This window comes from Eulemur rufifrons, chromosome 17, assembly GCF_041146395.1.
Source record: "Eulemur rufifrons isolate Redbay chromosome 17, OSU_ERuf_1, whole genome shotgun sequence".
Classification (NCBI taxonomy): domain Eukaryota; kingdom Metazoa; phylum Chordata; class Mammalia; order Primates; family Lemuridae; genus Eulemur; species Eulemur rufifrons.
Window position 1 is genome coordinate 46,207,321 of NC_090999.1, and position 22,891 is coordinate 46,230,211.

Sequence of the window (22,891 nt, forward strand, 5' to 3'; positions counted from 1 at the left end):
TTTCCAGCTGAGGCACTGTGAGTAACTTGCTCAGGTGGTAAAGAAAGGACTCAAGCCAAAGCAGTCTTACTCCAAGATCTGTGTGCTTGACCACTCTGCTACCCTGCCTTTTTTTTTGCAAGTGTGTTGTCTATTGCTTAGATCTGACGCTTATTTGGGAAGCCTGTTAGAGATTATGGGGGCGGTAAAGATCCTCATCTGAAGATTTTTAGCTATAAAGAAATTTACAAAGAAGAAATTCCTTCATTTATTTTACAAATACTTTTTTTGTATCTACCATGTGCCAGACATGGTTTAGGCACTTGGGATACAGCCGTGAACAAAACAGACAAAAATAGCTGCCTTTAGGCCAGGCGTGGTGGCTCACACTTGTAGTCCCAGCTACTTGGGATGCTGAGGCAGGAGGATTGCTTGAGCCCAGGAGTTGGAGGTTGCTGTGAGCTATGATGACACCACTGCACTCTAGTCAGGGTGACAGAGTGAAACCCTGTCTCAAAAAAAAAAAAAAAAAAAAAAAAGCTGCTTGAGGAGCTTGAACCCTAGCACGGGAGGCAGATAGGAGAGGTAATAATTAAGCATAGTGCACAACTAATGTGTGAGATAATGGTAAGTGCTATAAAAAAATGGAACAGGACAGAAGAAAGGGAGTGGGGGCAGGGAAGGGGCAGATTTCGAACTTGAAAGGATGGCTGAGATAGGCCTCTTTGAAAAGGTGACAACTGAGCAGAGACTTGAAGGAGGGAGAGAGCGAGGCTTAGGGACACTGATGGGTGGATGTTTCAGGCAGGGCAATGGCCAGTGCACCGGTGCTATGGTGACACAAGCCCCCTGTGCCTGAGGAGATGGGGTCAGGCAGAGAGTAGACAGTGGTGAGGTCAGAGAGGTAATGAGACCAGGACAGGGGTGAAATGGAGGCCCCTGCAGGGTTCCATCAGAGCTGCGAGATCACCTGACTTCGAATTCTAAAAGGTTGACTGTAGCAGCAACTGCGGGGAGCAAGGGTCCAAGCAGGGAGACCAGTGAGGAGGCTGTGTGGTCGTCCAAGTGAGAGAAGCTGGACCAGGTTGGCAGCCGTGGAGATGGCGAGAGGTGCTAGGATTCTGGGTAATCTTGACATTAGAGCCAATATGATTTCTGAGGGACTAGATGTGGATACAAGAAAAGGAGGGTCAAAAGATAACTGTATTTTTTGGCTTGAACAACTGGAAGAAACGGTTTTCCTTCAACTGTGATGGGGAAGACTGCAGGTGTAACCGATTTTCGAGAGGACTGTCAGTAGTTCAGTTTTGGACATGTTAAGATTGAGACATTCAGACGACGATGTTGAGCGGGCAGTTGAAGGGATGGATGTGGAGTTTAGGGGTGAAGCTGGGCTGAGTTGTTAGCATTTAGGTAAACATGAGACTTAACGAGATTACCAGAAGATAACAAACAGCAACAAATCCGACCATCTAGAGATAGGGAAGGGTAACAGCATGGCAATTTCTTCTCCGGATTTCTCTGTCTAGTGTACATAATTAAGTAATACAGTATATGTCTTAGTTATTGCCACAGTAGTGCTTCATAATGTACCTAACATTTACTGTTCTATAACACATATTTATTTTTCTTGCTCATGGGTCTATGATCTGGCTGGAGGACCTTCCATTCAATGGTGGGTGGATTTGGCTTGGTTCAAGGTTTGGGTTGGTTTCGTTCTATTTCACTTGTCTTTACATTCTTCTTGGGTCAGTCAGCAGCTTCCCAAGACATATTTTTCTTGTGACAATAGCAGAAATGCAAGTTTGAGGAGAGCCATGTAATGCCTCTTAAGGTTTTGGCTTGAAACTGACACACTGTCACTTTTGCCTACATTCCGTTGGCCCAAACAAATCAAATGGTCAAACCCAAGATTAATGGTGTTGGGAAATGTACTCTTTCCACTCCAGAGCACTTACAAGGTCATGCTGCAAGGGAGAAGTGAAAAATTGAAATAATAATCCAACTTAGCACAATCTATAATATAGAACTTTATATAACATATAGTTTTACATAAAGTATGACAAAACATACAGTATTTTGTACACCTTTTCAGTATATAGGCATACTCCAGAGATGATATGGGTTGGTTTCAGACCACTGCAATTAAGCAAATATCACAATAAAGCAAGTCACATGAAAGTTATGTTTACACTGTATTGTAGTCTATTAAGTATGCAATAGCATTATGTCTATAAAACGATGTACACACTGTAATTAAAAATAATTACTGTTAAAAATGCTGAAGACTACCTGAGCCTTTAGCAAGTGTTCGTTTTTCTGCTGACAGAGGGTCTTGCCTCAACGCTGCTGGCTGATCGGGGTGGTGGTTGCTGAAGGTTGGGGTGGCCGTGGCAACTTCCTGAACTAAGGCAACAATAAAGTTTGCCACATTGATTGACTTCTCCTTTCACAAAATATTTCTCTGTAGCATGTGATGCTGTTTGACAGCATTTTCCCCACAGTAGAACTTCTCTCAAAATTGGAGTCAGTCCTCTCAGACCCTGCCACTGCTTTATCAACTAAGTTTATGAAATATTCTAAATTCTTTGTTGTCATTTTAACAATGTTCACAGCATCTTCATCAGGAATAGATTCCATCTCAAGAAACCACTTTCTTTGCTCATCCATAAGAAGCAACTCCTCATCCATTTAGGTTTTATCATGAGATTGCAGCAATTCAGTCACATCTGCAGGCTCCACTTCTAGTTATCTTGTTATTACCATTATATCTGCAGTTACTTCACTTGACCAAAGTCACGGAACCCTCACAACCATCCATGAGGGGTGGGATCAACTTCTTCCAAACTTCTGTTAGTGTTGTATTTTGGTTTTTGTTTTTTTTTTTAATAGACAGGGTCTCGCTCTGTTGCCCAGGCTGGAGTGCAGTGGCTGTTCGTAGGTGCTATCATAGTGCACTACATCTTTGAACTCTTGGGCTCAGGCAATCTTCCTGCCTCAGCCTCCCAAGTAGCTGGAACTACAGGTACGCACTGCTGTACCTGGCTTATTAATGTTGATTTTTTTACTTTCTCACATAAAGCATGAATGTTCTCAATGGCATCTATTAATAGAACGTTGAATCCTTTCCAGGAGGTTTTCAGTTAGCTTTTCTCAGATTCATCAGAGGAATCACTATCTATGGCAGCTTGTAGCCTCACGAAATGTATTTCTTAAATAATAAGACTTGATTAGACATGAGGATTTTGTGGGAAAAAAAAAAAAAAAAAGACTTGAAAGCTGAAATCGCTCCTTGACCCACAGGCTGCAAAATGGATGTTGTGTTAGTCGGCAAGAAAACAACATCGATCTTTTTATACATCTCCATCAGAGCTCTTGGGTGACCAGGCACAAGGAATCTGTTTTTCTGAGCAGTAGGCGTCAACAGTGGGCTTAAAAACATTCAGTAAACTGTGCTGTAAACAGATGTGCTGTCTTTTGGGCTTTGTTTTTCCGTTTCTAGAGCACAGGCAAAGTAGATTTAGCATCATTCTTCAGGGCCCTAGGATTTTTGGAATGGCATTAGCTTCAACTCAAAGTCACCAGGTGCATTAGTCCCTAACAGGAGAGTCAGCCTGTCCTTTGAAGCTTTGAAGCCAGGCATTGACTTTTCCTTTCTTGCTATGAGAGTCTTAGATGGTCTCTTCTTCCACTATAGAGCTGTTTCATCTGCATCAACGACCTGTTGTTTAGTGTAGCCACCTTCACCAACGATTTTAGCTACCTCTTCTGGATAACTTGCTGTAGCACTTGCTGCTTCACTTTGCACTTTTATGTTACAGAGACAGTTTCTTTTCTTTAACCTCACGAACTAACCTCTACTAGCTTCCAACTTTTCTTCTGCAGCTTCCTCACGTCTCTCAGGTTTCATAGCACTGAAGAGAGTTAGAGCCTTGCTCTGGATTAGACTTTGGCTTAAGGGATAATTGTGGCTAGTTTGATCTTCTATCTGGAGCATTCAAACTTTCTTCATATCAGCAATAAGGCTTTTTTATTTGCTCAGGTGTTCACTGCAGTAGCACTTTTAATTTCCTTCAAGAACTTTTCCTTGGCATTCACAACTTGACTAACTGGAGCAAGAGGCCTAGCTTTTGGCCTGTCACAGCTTTCAACATACCTTCCTCACTAAGCTTAGTCATTTCCAGCTTTTGATTTAAAGTGAGACACATAAGACTCTTCCTTTCACGTGAACACTTCGAGACCACTGTAGAGTTATTAATCGGCTTAATTCCAATATTGTCGTGTCTCTGGGGTAGGGAGGCCCAAAGAGAGGGAGAGAGAGTGGGCAATGGCCAGTTGGTGGAACAGTCAGGACACACAAATCTTTATCCATTAAGCTCTTCTTTTATGGGTGTGCCTCATGGGACCCCCAAAACAATGACAATAGTAACATCAAACATCACTGGTCGCAAATCACTGTAACAGATATAATGATAATGAAAAATTTGAAATACCGTGAGAATTATCTAAACGTGACCCGGAGACAGGAAGTGAGCACATGCTGTGGGAAACATGGCACCTATAATCTTGCGTGATGCAGGGTTGCATAGAACTTAAATTTGTAAAATCGCAATATCTATGAAGTGCAATAAAGCAAAATGAAATAAAATGAGACATGCCTGTGTATTTTTCCATGTCAGTAATATTTTTACTGCTTGCCATGTATTCTATTATATGGATGTATAATACATTGTTTAACAAGTTTCCTATTTATGGACATTTAGGTTGTTTGTGACTTTTCATTACTACAAATAATTCTGAACAATTTTATAATTATATCTTTGCACAATTTTCTGAATTTCAATTTAGGATAAATTCCTAAAAGTAAAATATATAAATTAAAGTGTAAATATGCTTAAAATTTTGAACCATTTAAAAAAATTGTTGCCCAGAGATGTTATATCAGCTTATATTCCCATCCATAGTGCCACGGCAGTGTCCGTTTTCCAACATATTTCTCAATATAGAGTTATTAGCAATCTTTTCCTTTTTTGCCACGCTGATAAGTAAAAAATATATTGATTATTAGTAAAGTTGAATTTTTAAAATCTGTTTATTGGCTAATTGGTATTTCTTCTTTTGTATATTACCTGTTAGTTTTGTTTATATTTCTATCAAGGGGTTTCTCTTTTTCTAATTGATTTTTAAAAACTTTATATATTAAGTCTATTAAAATATTTCATTTTGTTGAAATATTTGTGGTAGTCTTTGAAATACAGAATGTGTTAGTTTCCTATTGTTACTATAACAAGTTACCACAAACTTAGTGGCTTTAGATAACACAAATTTATTCTTTTATCATTCTGGAGGCCAGAAGCCCAAAACTGGTCTCATGGGGTTAAAGTCAAGGTGTTGGCAGGGCTGGTTCCTCTGGAGGTTCTGGTGGGGAATCTGTTTCCCTGCCTTTTCTGGCTGCTGAAGGCTGCCATGGAATTTTTTGGCCTGTGAGTCCTTCCTCGAATCACTCCATGCTCTGTCTTCACATCTCCTACTTCCTCCTTTGACTTTCTTGCCTCCCTCTTACAAAGATGCTTGTGATTATGTTTAGAGTCCACCTGGATAATTCAGGATACTCTCCCCAACTCAAGATTCTTAACTTAAAGGATCTGCAAAGTCCGTTTTCTGTAATATTCACAGGTTCTAGGGATTTGGCATGGACATCTTTGGGAGGCAATCATTCAGCCTGCCACACAGAATATTTAATATTTAGGTTGCCCAATCAGTCATATAACCAATATTTTTCCTTATAGTCTCTTGCATTTGTGTCTTGCTTATAAAAAGCCTTCTTCACTCCAGTTTCACACACAAGTTACCTAAATTTTATTTTGGGATTGTTATGGTTTTTGTATATTTTTCAAATTTGAATAACGTATATTTTTTTACTGATTTATAAATGCCATCTTTATTACGTACTCATTCAATTTTTGAGTCTATTTCTGGAGTCTTTGTGTTTTATGTTCCATTTTTCTGGTCTCTTTCTATATCATTATCATAATATTTTAAAAAGTCATATATCACATCTATGAAATCAAGTTACTTTTCATTTTTTCTTTTTTAGCATTTTTGGCTGCTTTTACATTTTTAAAAGTTATGAAATATTGGACACACACATCATATACATAGTGTGTAGATTGTATAAAGAATATGAATAGAATTAACAGCCATGTTTCCACCACCCAACTTAAGAAACAAAACATTGCCAGTACCTTTGAAGCTCCTGGCTCCCCTACCACACCTCCCACGAAGAGGACACCACCATTGAGAAGGTTGAGTTTAGCATTCCCTTACTTTTCTTAGTAGTTCTAACACATGTGAGCCCATTTTAAAAAAATCCTTCTTTTTCATCACTCTTCTATCTTGCTCTTGCCAAGTCTCTGACTATCCAATGGAACCATTAAGCACTTGCTGTGATTCAGTGCAGATTCTTACCTAAGGTCATCTCCATTTCCAGGAAATGTAAACAGGAGATGCACTATTTAAAGTTTGGTATCCAGGCCATTTTTAAGGGTTTTATTTTTGGGTGGCCAAAAAATAACAAATGTCTACAACATTTAAGAATGGGATTGGTAGAAGCTGAAAGTTTACCAACGTCTTTTCCAGCACTGGCCAATGTTGTTAAAATGGTTTTCCCATCTTGCATCAGTGTTAATGTGGTTGTTTTGATATTCACCCACGGATTTTTTTTTTTTTGAGACAGAGTCTCGCTCTGTTGCCCTGGCTAGAGTGCCGTGGTGTCAGCCTAGCTCCTAGTAACCTCAAACTCCTGGGCTCAGGCAATCCTTCTGCCTCAGCCTCTCGAGTAGCTGGGACTACAGATGCTCGCCACCACACCTGGCTAATTTTTTGTTTCTATTTTTAGTTGCCTGGCTAGTTTTTTCTATTTTTAATAGAGACGGGGTCTTGTTCTTGCTCAGGCTGGTCTCAAACTCCTGAGCTCAAGCAATACTCCTGCATTGGCCTCCCACAGTGCTAGGATTACAGGTGTGAGCCACTATACCCGGCCCCTGGCCACATTTTGATGCCTACTAAAAGAAAATAGTTAAGCTGGTAGCTTAAAAAGGACACAGCAATTCCACTTCTGTGAATTCATCCTTCAGATATACTTTTACAGGTGCAGAAAGAATTTTGTATAAGCTTATTCCTTGCAGCATTATTTGTAATAACAAAAGATTGGAAGCAACACAAATGTTCATCAATAAAGAACTGGTTAAGTATAGTATAGCCATACAACAAATATTACATAATTATAAAAAAAGAAGGAACAGAACAGTGCATATGGTATGTTACTTTTTGTTTAAAAAGTGGGGGGAGATAATATATATTCTTGACATATGCATAAAGAAACTCTAGGTATTCACGGGAAAAGAATAATAGTAGTTACCTGGATGGTAGAAAACAGTTGGATAGAAGACAGGGATGAGAAGACTTTTCACTGTAGACCTTTCTGATTTTTTTTTTTTATTTCATCTTATTGTTATGGGGGATACAGAATTGCAGGTTACATACGTTGCCCATGTACCGCCTTTCCCCCCAAGTCAGAGCTCCAGGCGTGTCTGTTCCCCAGGTCGTGCGCCTTGCACCCATCATGTAGGTATATATCCCTCCCTTCCCCACCCCCCCCTTCCCGAGTCAGCACCTTCAAGCGTTACCATTCCCCAAACGGTGCGCAATGCACTCATTGTGTAGACCTTTTCGATTTTTAAAATAATATTTGAACCATAAGAATGCATTGGCTATTTAAGTTTTTTTAAAGAAGTCCATGTAACATATATAAGAGATATCTTCACCCCATCTCAGACCCCCTACCTCATGCCTAACACTACCCCAGCCCACGTAGCTACTCTGAACCTCGCCCTGTTCTTAAGGGATATCTGTTTTGCATACAGATTGGTGATGAAAAACATGGTGCAGTTATGAGTATCTAGTTCAAAATGCCACCTCTTTTTCTTGGACCAGCTCAACGGAGATGTGAAAAATGTTACTAAGTTGCTCCCCAGGTTAAGAACGCTGTGAGAATTTGACGCAAGATTTTATCCATTCACATATTAACTCGATCGATGAATAGATATTTACTCAGACTCTCTAACGTGCTGGTCCATTTGTTGGACGTGTTTAGCTTTGTATTTAGACAGATCATGCTGGTCATTGTGAGAAGGATTGGTGGGAGTGTTCTCAGCTTGGTGGCAGGGCACTGGGTTGGAGGTGGCTGTAGATGCAAGTCTGGACAGTAAGTGGACAGGGAGGAGGAGATAGAGTGATGGGCTCTCTTGATGCTCCCTTCATAGAGGCAGTTAGAACTGTCTGTCCAGCCACCGCTGGCAGGCTCAGAGAGGAAACTTTCATCTGATATTGCATGACTGTTCCCTACTGCCTGCAATAATGGACTTCACCTTCCAAAATGTCAGAAGCAGATAAAGAGCTACAGCAAGGCAAAGCAATAGCAATGACTCTTGTTTTTCCAGAGGGCATAATGCTAATTGCCAATTCTAGTCGCATTGTGAATTACTGGCTAAATTTATTTTATTGTGCTCTACCCTTTTAGCTCAGAAGTATTTTAAGGTGATAAAAATGAAAAGCCCACTTTACTGTTGAATAGTTTGAGCTAATAAATACCGGTGTCAGGGGGAATGCAGGGAGCTGCTGAAGACACAGACAGGGTTTTTTTAATTAATTAATTAATTTTTTTTTTATTTTTGTAGGTCTTCTCAGGGTATCCACAGCTGCACAAAGAGTCTTGGGAATTGCAGAAGTAAAACAATGATGTAATTCCAGCCTCCTGGGGCCTTTTCTACATCAGAGAGAATTTTCTCTGGGATTGATGGATGAAGTTGTCTTATATGTAGGAAGATTAGGCCACAGTTTATTCTAATTTTGGCATACGTTATATCTGAAAACTAATGCCTGATATCCCACCATTAGCGAAATCACTCGTTGGGGGTGATATTGCTCCTAATTAAAATACACATGGACATTGATGGAGAGAGCAAATCTTAGTGGTGGAGGTGGGGGTGGGGATTAGGAGGGAGGGTGAGCAAGGTGGGCAGGGGATTCTGAACCAGGGGGTGGCACTGGCACTGAGCTGGGAGAGAAACAGAACATACGGAGACTTTAAAAAGTAAGGGCGTGGGAATGGTTGCTGGAGGGGATCTAAGGCAAATTTCACTCGCTTTCCAGTATTGTCAGAGGCTGAGCTTGCTCAGAATTTGGCATAGGAAAGTCTGCATCAAAGGGGGAGGCAAAAGCTTCATACATGCTTTCACATTGCTGCCCCTATTGCAAATTCTTCACAGGGATGTCCCACAGGGACCTTGTTTACTTGGCCAGCACGTATTGTCATTAGAGATCTTCGGATATTGAAGTAATTAAAAACTGCACTTAATATGCTGAGGCACAATGCAATACTAGAGATGCTCACTTCTTAGAGAAGTCATGTGGCAGATTCTGTCACATCTTGGTGCAGCTCGGCTGCTCCATGACTAAGGATTATACTTGCAGATATCGCCCGAAGAACCGAAAACATAGCCAATTAGTTTTAATGATTTGCTATTACAGCGTTATTCTATGTGTATAACCACCAGGTGTTTGTGTTTGGAGGAAGTGTGATCTTTTCCCTTTAACAAAGGGCTCTTTCACGGCAGTGGTGACAAAGTGGCAAGCAATCAGTAGATGCTGCTGAGGGAGGGGAACACTGGCTTTTATCTTTGAAATCATTATTTTCACTTTTACATCAAGATTATAAAGCTGTGCATAACTTTTTTGATTGGTATTACAATCGCTTTTAAATACGTAGGTCTGCCAGGCAAAATTGTATGCTGCGCAGGGAGCGAATCCATCCACCCGTTCAATGCGCCCTCAGAGCCTGTATGAGCCAGGTGCTGTGCTGGGCATGGCAGATGCATCCATGAGCATGAACAGACCCAGTCCGGGCTCTGGTAGAGTTACAGTCAGTGAAGGAGACCCACGTTGACTGAATAGCCACAAAAATAGGTGTAGTGTTTCCAACTATGGCAAGTGCTGTGAAAAATAGGCACATGGTTACAGGGAAGCACATACTAAGGAAAGGGCTGTTTACATTGAGATCTGAGGCATGGATAGGAGTTAACTAGGTAAAAAGGTGTTGGGGGGGCGGGTAGAAGGTGAGGAAGAAAGATACAAAGAGCATTCCAGACATAAAGGAGCTTGGGAAACCGAAGTACCGGTGTTTCCAGAGAGCAATTCTTTGTATATGACTTTGGCCATGTCATTGAACTTGATGGTGTTTTAGGTTTCTCAGTTGAAAAATGAAGGTTTTGATACTGGCTGCCTATCATGATAAACAGCAACTGTCCCATAATTAATGAAAAATTGAGCAGCCCTTTCCGAGTTCTAAAATGAAAGGTGGCGTAATGGCACAAACCCTGCCAAAAGCTACATCCAAAGGAAAAAAAAATTAATAACTTGGCACTGAGCTCAGCTTTAGGCATGCAAGTAGATAATAAAAGTCCTCTGATTATGTTTTGCTTTGTGATGGAGTCACAATTGAATTTTTCTGCAAATCAGAGCTCAATTCCTCTGAGGTAGAATTGTGAGCTTCCTCTGCTGGGCTGCATGAGTCATCAGGCCCACACTGGTTAAGTGCATTATATTTCAGTGTACGGATGAAGATGTTGTTCTTTAAAAGATAATTCCTCAGGAAACCAAAACAATTCGACCCTATTACCTTGTTTAAAAAGAATCAGCTTTATTTTTAGGCTGAAATTTATCTGACTAGAAGTTTCTAGCCATACGTATTATGTGTACTGAGCTAATTTGATTTTGCCAGGAATCCATTTGGAAGGCAGGTCAGAGTCTGGCCTGTGTGAAGCCAGGAGGTGAGAGGGGGACTCTCGCCACCCTCTTCTCTGTGAAGTGTGGGTCATTACCAGGCTCGGGCCTGGCTGATTTTGAACCAAGGGAGTATGTAGTGAAAATAAGTCCAGGTGCAAGTGTTCATTTAGTGTAGAAACAGGTCCATATTTCACCACGAAGAGGCCTCCACAGTGAGAAAAAGGCTGAATTCCACCATCAGAGCCCCCTTGCCTTGCTGTTTGTGACAGAGGCCGGCCAATGTGGCCAAAGGTGATGCCAATCTCATCCCTGCTGCTGCTGCAGCTGATGGAAACTCAGCTGGAAACTGTTACCCCCATCTGGATTTTTATTGCCCTTGTGAAATGAAGCTCTGCAGCCCCTGCCCACTGGAAGGACGGATCCATCGCCGAGGAGTGTGTGCTCGTCCCTGCAGCAGAGATGTGGGCGACAGCTACTTCAATCTCTGGCATCTCAGCCTCCAGCCAATGAACTCTGGGAGCTGTTGGCCAAGTAAATCAAAGGGCAGGAAACAGGCTAAAATTAGATGAGAAGGGGGAGATAAAACCACAGCTCTTTTGAACTCACACGCATTTGTTAACCCAAGGTAACGGCACCAGGTATATATATTTTTTTGTTTATTTTTTCTGATGCTATTCACAGTTTTTATCAGGTAATAGTTCAGTTAATTATAAAGATCTGGGACTTTAAAAATAACTTTCCTTGCCTGCTAGATTGGGAAATGAGAAGCCATCTTCCTGTGGGTTGTTGTGGCTCAGGCTGGTTTTTGAGTGGTCCAGGTGCTGGATTAGGTTTATGCTAAAAATTAAGCCTGGAGGCTATACCAATAATTGTCACTCAGCATGGGCTCCCAATCACGTGTCTGTGGGCTTCTTGAGACTTATGGTACTGGAAGAACTGATTTTTGCCCTATACTCAGAGAAAACTGTGTAAGAATATCTTGAGGAGGAAACCTTTCCTTCTGTCCACTTATTGCAGAATGCCTAGGCATGTGAGCTCTGCAGTCAGACAGGTGTGGGTTCAAATCTTAGCTTCACCCTGACTGTATGAATTTACACAAGTTTCTTTTCTAACTCTCAGCTTCCTTATCTGTAAAATGGGGATAATAGCACTCACCTTGTTTTGAGAATTGAATAATATAATATTTGTACTTATTTGGGCTTTGCATGTAATGAACACTCAATGAAGTTATTATTGTTTAACCAGTATATATTATTAATAAATACCTGCCATGTGTTATGTGTTGTAAAAGATACCAAGAAGTATTAACCATAGTTAATACTTTTCATGTTCCTGTAGGAACATGAAAAATAAATATGGATAGAACCTACTAATACCAATGAGGTCACAGATAAAACATAACTAGAATTAAATGGACAGGGGAGTTGACGGTTAGGAGTTCAAAGTTCACTGATCCCTGGATTAGTCAGAGAAGGCTTTCTGGAGGAAGTGGGCATTGGGCTGGGGATGGGCCAGGGTTTTGGGCTAGGATTCTGCTCTTGCCACCATTCTCAGCCTCATAAATGCCCTGTTTACACAGGCTGGAGAAGAGATACGCCTGGAGGGTCACAAGAAGACGCCATTCTCAGGTTACTTTTGCTATTGGCCCAACTGTCAGCTACACAGAAGGTACTTCCTCTGTGAAAAAAATATTGTGTGTGCCTAAAAATGCCACAATCTTCCTTATGTTGCAATCTCTTCTGCTGAGAGAAAAATAATTCTCTTTCCTTGGTTCTTCATTCAGATCAGGCTTTATTGATTATCTAATATATTAATATATCCCATGTGCTAGGTGCTAGAGACAGATGAAAAGACCAGTCTCCTCTGCTCCCTTTGGACAACCAAATGTGGAGCCCTTGGATTGCTGATGGAGCCAGTACCAGAAGTCTCCAGACGGTCGGCCCTTTACTACCAAGGCTGCTGCACCGCTGGCCAAGGAGAGCAGAGATGTCACATGGCCTTAGTCTGTAGCAACGAGGACTGTAGCACCTCTGAGGTTTGAATAAAAGAAGGAATCTGTTATAACCAAGGGAATCACAAATTAATATTTTAAAAATCAACCACTTTCACTAGAAGGGAAACCCTTCATTCTCCCTCTCTCTTTCTTTTTCTCTCTGCCTCTTTCTGTTTCTGTGCTTACATATTGATCTCTGACCATAGAGAGGTGGTCTTCTGCCTCCTCTCTTTTCTCAAGGAAGTGATGGAGAGAATGCTTCTGAGATCAGCCTTCCTTTAGATGGTCCTCCCTAGCTGCCAATCTAATCGGTCAGTGTCTAAGACAAACACCAGGTCATATTTACCTGTGGGCAAGGTCACTGTGCCTTAAGGTGTGGTTCAAATCCTGCATTTACTTTCCCCTGTCTGAGCTCAGGTGCAGGAAGCTCAGCTCCACTCCTGCCCACGTGGATCTGCCACATCCCCCTCTTGTGGAGCCTGGCTGTCCTCCCAGTTCTTTCTGTTGGGCCTTTCTCCAGGGGGGTGAGCCAGGTCTGCCGTCACTGTCCATGCTGCTGAGTGGGTTGGGTCACTCTGTCTCCCGGAACATTCAGGTTCAGGAAGGAAGGACCAAGAAGAAGGAAGCCCATGTCAGCCTCCCACCTAAGGTGTATTCGCTATGCAACCCTTACTGAGTTTTGTGCTGGGGTATTATGGCTTGCCCGGTCATCAGTAACTGAATACTCCAGTTTTATTTGCTTAGTGGTCTTTGTGTAGGCACAACCTACTGCCAGATCCCCACAGGGGAGGGGGGTGAGTGGCACCCTGCATTCTAGCTCGATAGCCACGCATTTAAGAAGGGTTCCGCTCAAGGCTCAATTTGGGGTCTGATAATCAGGAATGCGTCTTCCCATCTGGTTGTCTTTACCAGTTGGCAGCTGTGGCAGAGAAAAGCTGTGTGTTCATCAAATCCATGTTTGTGTGCCTTCCTCCGGGCACGTGAGGAGCTACGCTTCCCAGCCCCTGAGAATTGTGGAGTGGCGGGCACCCAGTTCTGGCCAATGAGGTGTGACAGGCAGCGAAAAAGTCCTCTCTCAGTCTCCAGCTTCTCTTTCTCTACCTTAGTGACTGTTGAGGCCTCATGTTCCAGAAGATGCAGCACCAAAATGGAACCCCAAGTTGTTCCTTGGAAGGGAGCTGCCCTGGAACCCACAGAAGACTTTTTGTGAGTGGGAACAAGCCTGGGTTGGGTTAATTCACTGAGATTTTTGCTACTGCAGCATAATCTAGCCTGTTCCAACTGACACACCATCTGTTTACTTGCTGATATTACTGTCACTGCTTTCCTGGCCCTGTGGATGCCACTCTTTTTCACAACTAGGACTTCTACAGCTGGCAGTTCGGAGACCTCATACCTACTTCCTGACTGCTCACTGCTGATTCCATTTAACCCTGGATTTTCAGGATCTAAGTGGAGGAGAGTAGATCTACTGCCTGGATCGTGCTTTAAAACAACAAACAAAAAAAAAAAAAAAAAAAAGAAGAAGAAGAAGAAGAAGAAGAAAAGAAAATACATTTGTTTCAGACACATCTGCCTAATTCTATACAGAATTTTCTTAACTCCGACTTGATTTTCTTAACTCCAACGAGTACCTGAAGCTCTCCTGTGGGAAGATTCAGCGTCTTTGGGTCATGGGTAATCTCATTAAGGAGATTTTAATGACTGAAGCCACCACAGCGAGCAGCGTAATAGCTGGAAATCCTGGCTGTCTTCCTCCCCTAGTAGCTTAGAAAGTGCCTCATCGCTCTTAAAAAATAAATAGTCTCCAGCCCTTCCACTCCCTTTCCTCGCAAGGGAAAGTTGGGGAAAGTATTTATAATTACAGAAAATGGAAATAGAAGGCTTTTGTAATTTTCTCAGCTTGGAACCATATTAGTCTGCTAGAGCTGCCATAACGAAATACCACAGATGGCGGCTTAAACAACAGAAATCTATTTTCTCACAGTCCTGGAGGCTGGAAGTCCAAGATCAACACGCCGGCAGAGTTGGTGTCATTCTGAGGCCTCTCTCCTCGGCTTGCAGAGAGCCAGCCGCCTTTTCCCTGTGTCCTCATAAGGGTTTCCTCGGTGCATGTGTGGAGTGGGTGTCTCTTTTTCTTCTTATAAGGACACCAGTTCTATCAGATTAAGGTCCCACCCTTATGACCTCATTTAACCTTTATTACCATCTTATAGGCCCTGTCTTCAAATACAGTCACCTCGGGGAGTTAGGGCTTCAGCGTATGAATTTGGGGGGTACACAACTCACAGAACTATGTTGAGGAATCAGCCTCCAGTAATTAGGTTGCTTGTCTTCTGCCATTTTAGTGGATTTAGCTGTGGTGCCTATCGTGGGGGGACATCGAGGAGGACGGGAAGATACAGCAGTGGCTGGAAACTTCCAGCACTCATGGTGGGTATAGGGCTCACCTGTGTAAGGAAGGTCTCCCTTCTGAAAAGGGTTCCTGGGATTGCACGTGTGCTCTCTAGGTATGGAGGCAAATGACAGCTCTCTCCCCACATCTGTTGCCCATACTACAGTCAGATGAAATTCTAAAATGCAGACCTAAGAAATTTACTCCCCAGCCTGAAATCCCTCACTGATTTTCCATTGCTCTCAGGGTAAAACACAGAGTCTTTAATATATCTTGTCTACCATGATGTCTCCAGCACCTAGCATTGTGTAAGACACAGCACACATACCCACAAATGCTCAAGGAATAAATAAATGATTGAGCCAACACCAGTCTTCGGTATTGGGCCTCTCCTCTAGGCCTTCAGATTAGCAGCTGGCTTGACAACTGTTGTGGGAAGACCCTGAGCCCCAGGTGTTCTGAGTCTGGGCTCATGAGCCAGTCAACTGACAATTTGTGGGTAGGTCTTCTGATGGAAGCCTGGAGTCTTTGGCTCCATCCTGAAATGTATAGGCAAGTGGGGCTCCATTCGTTGCAAGAGCCTGTCAAACCATCACCAATGGGTCTCAGCGCAGGTAAGATTTCTAAGCATTAATGGAGGCTTATGTCTACATAGAGTAAGTCCTTCCCTGGCCATAAGATTTCATTAACCTAGGCACCACCATTGACCTGGGGAAAATACCCGGTTACGTGCATGACAATTCAAAGGAAATAACCTCAAAAATGATGGCAGATTGTATTACTGGCTGTGACTTTCTCCTCCAGATTTATTTCTGAAAAATAGCATTACAAATGTTTTGAGTTTAAGATAAAGAAGAAAAATTTGTTTGTGAGCTTCTTGCCTGCAATACCTTCTTTGAGATTTACATTAGAGAACAACCTTTTCTCTTTTGAAGACATTTTGTATGATCTGTTTTGTCCTTCTAGCTACTTAAATCCCTTTGGACCTATTTTCCCTTATAGGAGGGGCTTGGGGGTGGGGAGAAAGTCTGATCTGGCATTGATGGGCATGACATGTGAAAGTCCTGTACATAAAGGGAGGAGAAAAGATCCCTCCACGGGGACTTGGAAACTGGCAGCAAACTCTCCAGGCCCTTTTAACTACTGGCAATCAAGCGCACCCTGTCTCCTCTCAGTTTAACTGTGAGGTTGTCTTGAGGTCTCTTCTTAAGATGTTGACAAAGCATTGCTTTTGTACTCTCCTGCTCAGACCCCTGGTGCCTAGCAGTGCCTCCTCGCTCAGGTAGCTCATCCCAGGGAGTGGGGCACCTGGTTTCCTCTTCTAATCGCAGCCCCGGGCTGCCTCGGGCTCCGCAGCTGCAGGAGCTCCCTCTGGTTACTGGTTACTCTCACTGTTTACTTTTGTTTTTATAAATTCTCCAGTTTGCTTGTGATGGCTTTTAGTATGCAGCTATTTGCAGGTGCCTCTCTCATTTATTCAGAACTCAAGGAGATTCGTATGAGGTAAGCAATATTGGCCCCACCTTGGAGGAAAAGGGAGAAGGGAGGCCAGGGCACAGAGAGGTTAAACGTGTGGTCCATGCAGCACAGCAGGCAATAGCAGATGCAGGTGTGGAGCTCTGGGGGCTATCCCAATTCAGTTCTCACTGCAACCATCTACATGTTTTTTCTCCAAAAATCACTCTGAAGTTTGCAATTTTGGTACATTCCTCCCCTCCTATGAGTTCTCCACTTCTAAAGCTAAGTGAGACCTGAGGCCCATGTGGAAATCCCACAGGCTGGTGGAATCAGATGCATTTGGCTTATATTTCTGAAGTGCATGTTTATTCCAGATATCAGATAATTGCTCCTGCTCTTTCTTCTTTTTCCCAGTCCAATTCAGATTTTTCCAAGTCAAGTTTCAGGGTAACTCCCACCTCCCCCCATAAATGAAGCCTTCTCCAGACACTGCAACCTGTAGAGATCTCTTTCTTCTTAAGATCAAGAGCTAATTTAGAATTTCATTGTTCATTTCTGATTTCATGGGGATGATGTAGTCTTTTCTATTTTCTTGAGGACAGGGACCACATCTTCCTCTACTTCTGATTTTTCTGTAAAACTAGAACAGTTCTAGGCTAATTAGATGCTCAATGAATAGGTTGGCCTTTTTTGCCCTGGGGATAATTTTTACAGTGAAAGTGGTTTGTATATAAAAGGACCAGTTGAAAAATGTGATAAAATCTCCAAAAGCCATAGGGATGGATTAACCTGTCTCATCCTGACATCTCAGATCCTCTATTTGTATAACTGTGCCCCACTGGTGATGACATTAAATCATGATAATGCTTGGGTCTTCCCACAGTTCTTGGTTTCAACTTTTAGTCTTTTTTTTTTAATTTATGTTTTTTTTCTCTTATTTCACAGAGCTTCTCTTAACCCACATTGGAACATTTTAAGATATTTTAAGACAAACTTGGTCCATATTTATTTAAAATGCAGATTCTCGGGTCCCGTCCCAGACCATCTGAATAAGAGTCTCATTCTGGGGCTTGAGATTACCTCTCTAGATAATCTCAATGCTCGTTAAACACTGTTGTATGGGATTTTTGTTGCAGAATAGAAGATATGGTTTCAAAGCATATTCCCAGATGACATTAAATGGAGGATTCAGGGGAGTTCGATATCTAGGTGACCCAAATGTTTTATATTGAAGTGTGTAATGCATCTTGTCACCTGGGCATGGCTCATTTATATGGTCTCATGTTCCTCACTTCCTGGCACCTTTTGGGTGCGTCACACTGAATATGTATTCGAATCTTTAAACTGATATCATCATCCCCACAGTAAGTATTTGCATCACACTGGGAGGCTTTGGAAATGCTAAAATGGGATTTCAGTTTGGCCAGGAGCTCCCTGGATTTTCCAAGGTTCATTCCTTTTGGGTTTTTCCCTTCCAGTTTAGGTTACCTTTCTCTCGATTTTCATGACGGATCACAAAGAACTGCCTCTCTCCCACAGCTGTTGGAGACAGCTAATGAGGATTGGTGTGGATGGGTAGCTCATGAGCCCCTGTGGGTTTACTGGCTACAAAGGTCAGGGCAGACTCACCACTAGCACAGGGTCATAGAGTAGATGGCAGCCGGCCAGGAAAGATAAATATGACAAGATGGGGAACAAAGGAAGGTTATTACTACAAGAAGTGTCACTCAGATGATAATGGAACTTAACCAGTGGAAAAAAAATCACTAAAATCATGACCTGGCCCAAAAGGAAAATAACCCCTAGACTTGCAGAATTTATTGCAGCACTGTGATTGTTTGGCCATTAAAATGTCACTTGCAGAATGAAATAGTTGGGAATGCTGACTATAAAATGAAATTGTTTTTTAATTCTTCTCAAAATATTCCAAGCATTATTGAACGACCAGTTTATTAGGTCTCTGGGGAAATAATTATGACTTCAGGTCTCTTTTCAATGTAGACCCTCCATTCTCTTTTTCTTCTCTCTCTCTCTCTCTTCCTCTCTCTTGGTCTCACTTTATTTCTATCTCTATCTCTGTTTCTTCAAGTTCATCAATAATTTTCCCAGGGATCATTTGAGGAGCCATGAAAATGAGGACTTGAATTTGCAACACGTTACACAACACGGTTTATTCTTGCTGGCCGTGCATCTCTACTATGGCTCCATTTGGAGAGACTGCCTCATTCCAGGCAGAAGGCCTTCATGAACTTTTGGAAGTCCCTCTTCCATTTCATCACTTCACGACTTCATGAGATGGAATACAGCAGACATTCGGATCAAAATGTCACATAGCCAGCAGCCTCCCTCATGCAATCTCATTCAACTTTCACTGAAATACCTATGATGGCACAGGAAAGGAAAGCAGAGAAAAATGTGGAAATGATGCCTTAAAAGGCATACTAATGGACCATAAATGCCAGAATCTTGGAGGAATCCCTGCTCATCGTATAAGAGGCAAACGGAGTACATTTAAGGAATGGCTTATGGCACACCCAGGTTTTAGATCAAGCAAGAGTGACACATGTAAAATGTAGGGAGCCAGGACATCTTCTGCTCTCTACTCCTTTAGGCAGAGACCCAGGGCTGTACCCACCAGAACAGAGTGTAGTTGCCTTATCTTGCAGGTGCTGGTCCATTAAGTGGCCAAAGTACTCTCTTCCTATTACTTCATTTTTCTGCATGCCCAGAATGGAGCAGTCCCAGACAACAGGGGGGAGTGTGTGTGTGGATTAGACATTGTCCATATTTTGGTAGGTGTGGGGTCTTATCTCAGCTTGGGTTCCCCCAGCAGCAGATACTGAGACAATAAAGCAAATAATTTTTTTTTTTTTTAAAAAGAATCACAGAAATTGTGGTAGGGGAGTAAAGGACTCATGGAGAGAGGGTGGCAAATAAAGGTTCTTATCAGGCAAGTTACCACTGTAGGAACCAGAGTTTAATCCCTCTAGGATACTCTGAGTGGCTCTAAAACATGGGTCTCAGAGTTATCCCACCTAAGAGGTGAGGAAGCTGAAATATTTACACTCTAGTTCCCATCAGTTATTAGTCAAAGGATGCTCCTGCGGGCATGATGTATTTTCCCTGGCACACCTGGCCTGCTGTGCACAGGAATACTGTTGCCCTGTAGGCTGGAGGAAACCCCTCGGGCAAGGGAATCTAGTTGCTAGATTCTTCAAGGTTACAAATAAAGAGAAAAAAATGACAACAGGAAGATTAGTGGGCCCAGTTCTCACTGTGTTCTGCTGCAGTCTTTCCCAAGATGTTCATCCACCATTTCTCTTCTATTCCACCATTTGTAGATTCTCCTCCTCCTTGGCCAGCATATCTGCTGGTTTAGATCGCTTGACTGGCCGGTAACCCAGACCTTTATCTCTTATAAGCCTAAGTCCCAGATTATGGTGCATTTTTTTTCTATGCAATTTTATGACTTGGTGGGTCAGATAATATCCAGCTCATGAAAGGCAGTGCTGGTTGTATCGTCACTTGATGTTCCGTGCTCAGGCACCATTGCTTCATGGGGCCAGCAGCAGGCAGGAGCTGCTGTCTGAGTGAAGAGCTCTCTCCTGCAGATGGCATGGACTTGCTCCAGACCTCAAAGGGTCTGCATTGTGATTCTCCCACTGAGGCTTGTCAAATATTCTAGAGAGTCTAGCACCATGGAATCTTCTGGGTCACAGAGCCTAAGCACTAGTGTTGCTTACACCACAACCTGACCAGCTATACAGCTCTCATTTATTCCGAGCCCACTCTATTAGTTTGTTGTGGCTGCCACAACAAAATACTACACACTGGGTAGCTTAAACAACAAAAATTTGTCTCATAGTTCTGGAGGCTGGAAGTCTGAGATCAAGGTGTCGGTAGATTTGGTCTCTCCTGAGGCCCCTCTCCTTGCCTTGCCTTCTTGCTGTGTCCTCTCACGGCCTTTCTTCTGTGCATGAGTGTCCCTGGTGTCCCCTAGCGTGTCCAAATGTCCTCTCTTATAAGGACACCAGTCAGATTGGATTAGAGCCTGCTCTAACGTCCTCATTTCAACTCATCACCTCTTAAAGGCCCCATCTCCAAATACAGTCCATTCTGAGGTACTAGATAGAACTTAAGGCTTCAACATATGAATTTTGGGAGGACACATTCAGCCCACTCAAAACTGGAAGGCTTCTGACTCACTACTAAATGAGTTGGAGCAAGTGTGGTGGAAGTAGTCTCCAAGATCTGAGGAAGTCTACAGAGCACCGTGCCGCTTTCTTAGCGGTAGGAGGTACAGAGTACACTAATTTGTTCTCCCCTTGGAGGCGTGGCCCAGCATGTCTCAAACCTCTGGATCCCTTCAAACGTTACTGATCAAGGCAAAGCCCTTGACTTTAGAAGGTTTTCTCTGATCCAGATGTGCCTGACCGGTGCATTCAGAGTACTTACCACTTCCTGTCCCCCAGGCATGGTTAAACGATGTCATCAGTGCAGTGAAACCATGAGACTGTCCACTGAATATTCAGATGATCCAGGTCTGGTTAAACTACGTTGTAACCTAGCCAGAGAGCAGGGCAGTGAACGTGTCACATATTTCTGTCTTCTCTAAGTGACAGCAAACTGCTTTTGATCCTCCTTTCTCCTTTCTAGGAGGGGTTGAAAAGAACACATTTTCCAACTCAGAAGCCTCAACCAAGTGCCAGGGGCAAAGTGGATCTGTTGTGGTGAAAATATTGCATCTGAAGCAGCAGCTGTGGTTGGGGTTAAGACTTGGTTAAGCTTATAGTCACCCACCCTCAGCAGCATGATTCAACTGGCTTTTTCTAGGGGACAGACTGGTGAGCTAAATGGGGATATGGTGGGGACCACCACCCCAGCCCCTTTTAAGTCTTTGAGGGTGGCCCCAACCTCTGCCATTCTTACTACGGTGGGACATTGCTGCTTATTTTCTTAATTGCAGAGGGGGGCAATTTCAAGGTTTCCACCTGGATTTTCCTACAATGTATCAGTCAAGAGACACCACACATGCTATTTTAACAGAGAGAACTTAATGAAAGAATTAAGTAGTTATTTAAAACCTGGACCTTCTTCTCCGAGAAAACACCCAATGGGTGTAATGCAGGTGCAGCGGGAGGGCGCGGAGGCTTCTGTGGAGGCTTCGGCAGCGGCATTCGGGGCGGGGTCGCGGTCATGGTAGCGGCCAGGGCCGAGGCTGCAGAGCTCACAGAGGCAAGGCTGAGGACAAGGAGTGGATGCCCGTCACCAAGTTGGGGTGCCTGGTCAAGGACATGAAGATCAAATCCCTGGAGGAGATCTCTGTCTTCTCCCTGCCCATCAAGGAGTCTGAGATCATTGGCTTTTTCCTGGGGACATCTTTCAAGGATTAGGTTTCGAAGATTATGTCTGTGCAAAAGCAGACCCGCGCTGGCCAGCGGACCAGGTTCAAGGCGTTTGTTGCCATCGGGGACTACAATGGCCATGTCGACCTGGGTGTTAAGTGCTCCAAGAAGGTAGCCACTGCCATCCGAGGGACCATCATACTGACCAAGCTCTCCATTGTCCTCGTGAGGAAAGGCTACTGGGGGAACAGCAAACCCCCCACTATTTCTTGCAAGGTGACAGGCCACTGCGGCTCCGTGCTGGTATGTCTCATCCCTGCCCCTAGAGGAACTGGCATCATCTCAGCCCCTGTGCCCAAAAAGCTGCTGCTGATGGCTGGTATCGATGACTGCTGCTCCGCAGCCCGGGGCTGCACTGCCACCCTGGGCAACTTCTCTAAGGCCACTTTTGACGCCATCTCCAAGACCTATAGCTATCTGACTCCTGACTCCTCACCTCTGGAAAGAGACAGTATTCACCAGGTCTCCCCACCAGGAATTCACTGACCATCTTGTCAAGACCCACCCCAGAGTCTCTGTGCAGAGGACCCAGGCTCCAGCTGTGGCTACAACATGGCACTTTTATACAAGAAAATAGAGTGAATTAAGCCTGTTAAAAAAAAATAATAAAAACTGTAAAGGCAAAGAAAGAATACTAAGTTATCCCAGAGATAGAAACTGCAGATAGCAGCTACCACTCTCATGGCTGAGGGAACGAAGGAAGAAGTTGGAATTATTGATATGTAGAAGCTTGTTGAAGAAGCTGAAACTCAGACTTCTGAAAAAGAGCCACTACTCAGCTTATGCTCATGACTCTGAGCTTGAAGGAGGGGCTTC

At 43.2% G+C, this 22,891-nt stretch overlaps 1 pseudogene; it reads left to right on the plus strand.

The window, feature by feature from the left end:
* The first annotated feature begins 21,860 nt into the window (after window positions 1-21,860).
* LOC138398028 (small ribosomal subunit protein uS5 pseudogene) lies at window positions 21,861-22,652 on the plus strand (annotated as a pseudogene).
* Window positions 22,653-22,891: the final 239 nt, after the last annotated feature.